General features: G+C 37.7%; 1 pseudogene; it reads left to right on the top strand.

Annotated features, from left to right (window-relative positions):
• The window catches only part of LOC132010454 (SERPINE1 mRNA-binding protein 1-like), an 11,944-nt pseudogene extending 10,979 nt beyond the window's left edge, over positions 1-965 (top strand).
• Positions 966-7,302: the final 6,337 nt, after the last annotated feature.

Raw genomic sequence — 7,302 nt, 5'->3', positions numbered from 1 at the left:
CACCCCCGCCCCATCTGTCTGTGTGTGTGTGTGTGTGTGTGTGTGTGCGCGCGCGCATGCCTGTCTGTCTATGGAAGTTTTCCTGTTCTTCTCTCTTGATCTCTCGTTTTTAAACTAGACTGCTTTAAAAAGAAGAGTAAATAAAGATTGCCTTTGGTTCAAGTGTAAAAAAAATAAATAAATAAAATAAAAAGCCACTTGAAGAAAAGGATGAAGGAGGAGACTTTTCAGTGGGTGGACAGATTACTGACTGGCTTATCCAAGTCTGTAGGGTCTTGGAAGAGGTTGAGGAGACTCTGGACATGGAATGGGCCAAGGAAATAGATTTCATTCTGGTGACAAACATGAATTTGAAAGGCATCATGGAAGTGACATTATAGTGTCCTGAAGCACGAGGACAAATGTGGAGGTAGCAGATCTCACAACTGGAGAACTGTCAAGATGAGTTAACAGAGTCCCCAAAATACAATTCAGACAAGTATGTTATAATTGCAGTAACTTGGATCAATCAAGTGTGACTGAGGAAACACCAGAAGGTGAAGAATATCCAGTTGCAGACACTGACGATATGGAGAATGATGTTGAAGAAATAAGGGAAGAGGGTCCAAAAGAAATGACTTTGGAAGAGAGGAAAGCTATTCAGAATAAGAACTGGGCAAAAGTAGAATTTAATATCTGAAAACTAAATGAAGATACGGAAGGGCAGTGGAAGAAGGGATTTGTTCTTGGACTATCATTTGATTGGGTTATGGACCATCATTTCTGGAAGCCAGCTAATGACACAATATCTCAGCTGCAGATAAGTTTTGGAGACTTTAGCCACTCAGGATATGGTGGCAGGAGAGGATAATATGGCCTTGGGCATGGTGGACATCAAAATGTCAAACCATGGCAACAGACGTGACAACTCAAGTGCTTCTACTCCTGGCATAGTTGATCCTGAGGCATTCCCAGTTCTGCCTTAACTGGATGCCATAAGACAATCTTGGTTCTTCTGTGGACCCTCCCATCTGAGGTTTTGCATGCTTAAGGATCCCAAACAACTTAAGATTTAAAAAAGAAAAAAAAAAAGACTGTCATTCATACCATTCATACCTAAAGACTGAATTTTATGTGCTTTGAAAATGAACCTTCTCTCACTACACAGAAGTAACAATATGGGAGTCAGTTTGCATTTAGACATGTATTGGTAGCAGCGATGTTTTCATAATTTTCAGAGATTACGCATTCTTCGTGAATACTTTTGTATTGCTGCTTGGAAATACGCATTTCCAAACTTGAGATACATGTGTGAATAGTGTATACCAATTTAAAGCCTTTGTTTCACTTGTTACATAAGGATTTAGATGTTCTCCCAATTACAAACTAGTTTTAAATATTGGACATAATATCAATTTTAATACCCGCTTTGCATTTTCATACATGGTCAGTTGGGTCATGTAAACTTTGATTTGTCCATTTTTATGCTGTGTGAAATACTACTTTAGTATTTTAACTTAGTTTTAATATTTTCATTGCTGGGGAAAATTATATTTCACTTCTCATAATAGCTTTTATATGTGCTAAATCTTTATATACAGAAATATCAGTACTCGGACAAATGCAGAGCACATTGGTTTATTAACCCTTGCTCCTGCATAGTTCATTAAGTTCAAAATTATAATTGATTCACAGCTTCAACTATATTTACTTTCAAAAATGTGTGACTTTCCATTTTAAAAACCAAACTAGATACTTTGTTGGTGATAGTTTAAGCTACTTATTATTGATACACATCTTACTAAGTGAATTTTTCCCCTCCAAAGGGTGGATGGACCAAGATAATTTGGCTACTGCATAATATTTAAATTGCTCTGTAAAATAAGTGGCCACTCAGCATGATTTTTGTGTGTAGAAGGTCCCAAATCAAAACTGTTCTTTCATGATCAACAGCCCTTTAGCCCTTCCTTTTTCTAAAGAAACCAAAGGGCACTGGTTTGTATGGTAAGATAGGGGAGTATATTAATTTTGGGGGATTTGGAAAGCAGCAGGTTTGCTTTACAAGGTTGGAACAGCAGCACCGTCCATGAAACATAAGGCAAAAATCTTATTGTTTCTGAATTTCCTATATTACTATTAATTTTGGTTTTAAGTTGATAGATGCCTGTTCCATGGAAAGTGGTATCTTTTACATCTTCCTCCATTAGAAAATTAGGCTAATGGATTCCTTGAATGGGAGCATCACCACTTACTAAAACACACAGGGAGAGAATTATCAACAAACAGATTTTCCAGGATCTTTTTTTTTTTTTTTTTTTTTTTTTTTTTTTGGTAAACAAGAAAGGAATTTCATGCACAGTTTTAAAGATCTTTTGTCACTCAGTATTTTCTACCTGTGCACAGTAATATCCAGTTTTAAAAATACTGATGATCTTAAATCATATAACATCTGCTATTTAGCTGAATCATTCTCCCATGCATTTCTAAAACAGAAATTGCATAGTACAGGAGTTATTCATTTGGATTAGATTTATTAATCTAGTTACCTGCCAGTGTGACATCTTAGGAGGGAGGTAATTGGTTTTTAGTGATGGGTAAACTTTTGTCCTGGTGTTTTGGAACATACAATGCTAAGCACGTTCCACACTGGTGTAAATGTCTACTCTAATTTAACACTTACAAACATAAAAAATAAGTTACTATGTGGGTAAAACTAAACAAACACTGACTTAAAAGTTAGTAACAATAACAGTAACAATAATAATGCTCAATTTGAGGTGTGACAGGTAGGCTAGAGAGTAAAATACTAGATATCAGGGAGAAGGATTAAAGCATTCTTAGATCCTCAGATTGTCTAATTAAGTAGGATTAAAATGTTGATTAAATTTAAACTAGTGTAGGCATGTTAAAATAACTTGCTAAGAAGTAGACACAGAGTGTATAACTTGCAAACAAGTTGAGAAGAAAATCTTAGAAAGAAAAAGATAAAAAGGCAAGGATGGAGATTGTTGGACACTACGCTAAGTGAAATAAGCCGATCACAAAAGGATTCCACATACACAAGGTACCTAGAGAAGTGAATTGACAGAGACAGAAAGTGGAATGGTGGTTGCCAGGGGCTAGGTGGAGGGGAAAGTAGGGTGTTGTTGTTTAATGGATATAGAGTTTCAGTTCTGCAAGCTAAAAGAGTTCTGGAGATTGGTCTCATGATGATGTGAATATACTTAACACTTGAACTGTACACTTAAAGTAACTGATGGTAAAATTTCACGTTATGTGTATTTTATCACAACTTTTTTACAAAACAAAAAAGAAGAGAGACTGTTTTAACAAATTAGAAAAGAGCAAGTTAAAAAGGAAAACAATAAAATAGTAGGAATATATCTTAGTATATCAGTAATCACTATAAAGGTTAATAGAGCTCTCCAGTTTCAAACAATGTTGTCATATGAGATTTAAAATTAAAAATCCAGTTGTAGGTTTGTTATGAGACACAGTTAAAACATAAGGAAACAGATAATGAAAGTTAAAGAACAAAAATACACATACCATCACAAAAAAATACACATACCATCACAAATCTGTATGAGTTTCCATATGTATGAGAATTGTTTCTCAGTTTTTACACAATCAAAGCATTGGCCACTCACACATCACATGAGACATTTTTGCATACAGGGGGTATTCCTGAGGGCCTGGGGAGATGGTGGCAAGGCCTGTACATTACAGAAACACAAACTGTTTCAAATCAAAGATTGGACACTCCTGATCTGAACAGTTCTTTGGTCACACCTCAAAGCCTCAGGTCTCACGTGACCTCACTGGCTTAATCCTTCTCCCTCCCACACCCCTCTTTTTGGCAACCAGGGTCTCCAATTCTCCCTGCTCTTCATTCCGAGCAACTCAGCTTTCTCTAATCCCTCTGTCCAAACTCAGAGGAAACTTCCCCCTCAGAAGGAAGCGGTTTATGATTAAATGTAGAACTAGAAGTATCTGAGGGAAATAATTTAATATCCAATACTGCTCAGAGTGTGGATCCTTTGAGAGCAGAGATTCCTAACCAAGGCTGAGAAGCAAATCTCTGAAAACTTCCCACAGACCCTCTTAATCAGATGTCTTATGGTGGATTTGGATCCACATGCATTTCCGCTTAAAAAAAGAGAACATGGAATTTTGATCGGAATGGCATTAAAAGTATAGATTGCTCTAGGCAGTATCGACATTTTAACAATGTTTATTTTTCTGATCCAAGAGCATGGAATGGTCTTCCATCTTTTCGTGTCTTCTTCAATTTCTTTCATGAGTGTTCTGTAGTTCCTCAAATACAGATCCTTTACCTCTTTGGTTAGGTTTATTCCCAGGTATTTTATGGTTCTTGGTGCTATAGTAAATGGAATCGATTCTCTAATTTCCCTTTCTGTATTTTCATTGTTAGTGTATAAGAAAGCCACTGATTTCTGTACATTGACTTTGTATCCTGCCACGTTGCTGAAATGCTGTATGAGTTCTAGTAGTTTGATTCCGATCAAAATTCCACTGGTATTCTTCAAAGAGCTGGAGCAAATAATCCAAAAATTTGTATGGAACCAGAAGAGACCCCGAATTGCTAAGGAAATGTTGAAAAACAAAAATAAAACTGGAGGCATCACGTTACCTGATTTCAAGCTTTACTACAAAGCTGTGATCACCAAGACAGCATGGCACTGGCATAAAAACGGACACATAGACCAGTGGAACAGAGTAGAGAGCCCAGATATGGACCCTCAACTCTATGGGCAAATAATCTTCGACAAAGCAGGAAAAAAATATACAGTGGAAAAAGGACAGTCTCTTCAATAAATGGTGCTGGGAAAACTGGACAGCTATATGTAGAAGAATGAAACTCGACCATTCTCTTACACCGTACATAAAAATAAACTCAAAATGGATAAAAGAGCCCATTGTGAAACAGGAATCCATCAGAATCCTAGAGGAGAACATAGGCAGTAATCTCTTCGATATCAGCCACAGCAACTTCTTTCAAGATATCTCTCCAAAGGCAAAGGAAACAAAAGCAAAAATAAACTTTTGGGACTTCATCAAAATCAAAAGCTTCTGCACAGCAAAGGAAACAGTCAACAAAACAAAGAGGCAACCCACGGAATAGGAGAAGATATTTGCAAATGACAGTACAGACAAAAGGTTGATATCCAGGATCTATAATGAACTCCTCAAACTCAACACACACAAAACAGACAATCATATCAAAAAATGGGCAGAAAAAAAATGGGCAGAAGATATGAACAGACACTTCTCCAATGAAGACATACAAATGGCTATCAGACACATGAAAAAAATGTTCATCATCACTAGCCATCAGGGAGATTCAAATGAAAACCACATTGAGATACCACCTTACACCAGTCAGAATGGCCAAAATTAACAAGACAGGAAGCAACATGTGTTGGAGGGGATGTGGAGAAAGGGGAACCCTCTTACACTGTTGGTGGGAATGCAAGTTGGTACAGCCTCTTTGCAGAACAGTGTGGAGATTCCTCAAGAAATTAAAAATAGAGCTTCCCTATGACCCTGCAATTGCACTCCTGGGTATTTACCCCAAAGATACAGATCTAGTGAAAAGAAGGGCCATCTGTACCCTAATGTTTATAGCAGCAATGGCCACGGTTGCCAAACTATGGAAAGAACCAAGATGCCCTTCAATGGATGAATGGATAAGAAAGATGTGGTCCATATACACTATGGAGTATTATGCCTCCATCAGAAAGGATGAATACCCAACTTTTGTAGCAACATGGAGGGGACAGGAAGAGATTATGCTGAGTGAAATAAGTCAAGCAGAGAGAGTCAATTATCATATGGTTACACTTATTTGTGGAGCATAACAAATAGCATGGAGGACATGGGGAGATAGAGAGGAGAAGGAAGTTGGGAGAAATTGGAAGGGGAGGTGAACCATGAGAGACTATGGACTCTGAAAAACAATCTGAGGGGTTTGAAGTGGTGGGGGGGTGGGAGGTCAGGGTACCAGGTGGTGGGTATTATAGAAGGCACGGATTGCATGGAGCATTGGGTGTGGTGAAAAAATAATGAATACTGCTATGCCGAAAATAAATAAAAAATAAATTAAAAAAAATAAAAAATAAAAGAGAACATGAATAAAATTATTATTGATGAGTACATAGTGATTACTCAAAACAAAACAAAACGAGTGGGTTTCTACTTCACTGGGAATTTCTCCAGGCTAGTCCAGCTCTCATTGTTTGTCTGAAATGTTGCCACGGTTTCTTCCCTGGCCAGCCTGCCTCCGTTCCTCCTCCCCTCCATCTGCCCTACACGTGCCAGAGCTGTTCAGAGGCTTGGAGGACTCCCTGGTAGCCATTGAATAAGAGTTACACAACCTTGAACATGTCACTTAAACTCTCTGTGCCTCAGTTTCTTCATCTGTAAGTTATAGAAAACGATAACTCACATGACGCATGAGGTTGATATGAAAATGAATAGTGTTTGTAAAGCATTTCAAACATTGCCTGACACATCATAAGCACTCAACAAATGTCAGTCATTACACTGTTTATGTTATTTTTTGTTCTGTCTTGTTTTGGTCACTGCACTGTCCACACTGCAGATAAAGCTGCACACTATGGACTTACCCTTACCTGCCTTTCTAGACTCATTTCCCACTGTGACTCAAATTGGATCATCTTCATATCCCCCACTAAATATGCCTATGAGTTCCCAATTCTGTACTTTGGCTTACTCTGTAATTTCCACTTAGATGCATGGTTTTTCTCTACATATTGGCTAATAGGCAGATGGGTCATTTTTTAAACTCAAGTGTTACCTTCTCTCCTCTTCTTTTCTCTTCTCTTCTCTTCCTCTTCCTGCTACTATTCTGTATCAAATCTGTACCATTTCCAGCCAGAAACATTTGAATAATCAAACCATCCTCAGCTTCTCCCCACCATTATCACCATACTTGATGCTTCCAAAAATTATCTTCTCCTTAGAAGAACATTCTCTGATTACCTGTGATGTGCCAAGCACTGCCAGAACCTTCTACAATATTTCATTACTCATTGCAAGAACCCACATAACATAGGTGTTACCATCCCTATTTTACAGACAAGAAAACTGATACTCATTGCCAGGGTCACTGAGCTACTGGTGGAAGGACCAGCATTTCAAACCAGGTCCGTTTCCTCCAGTATCTATACTCATTTCACAAGAATTGTCTCTGAGCCATGTTTGTAATTTTTGCCAGTTCTGTTTACCGCCTGTATAACTATAAACTTACTATTTTTTTAAAGATTTTATTTATTTGTC

This window comes from Mustela nigripes, chromosome 2, assembly GCF_022355385.1.
Source record: "Mustela nigripes isolate SB6536 chromosome 2, MUSNIG.SB6536, whole genome shotgun sequence".
Lineage (NCBI taxonomy): Eukaryota > Metazoa > Chordata > Mammalia > Carnivora > Mustelidae > Mustela > Mustela nigripes.
Note: the sequence above shows the minus strand (reverse complement) of the source record. Positions and strands in the feature narration are given on the sequence as shown.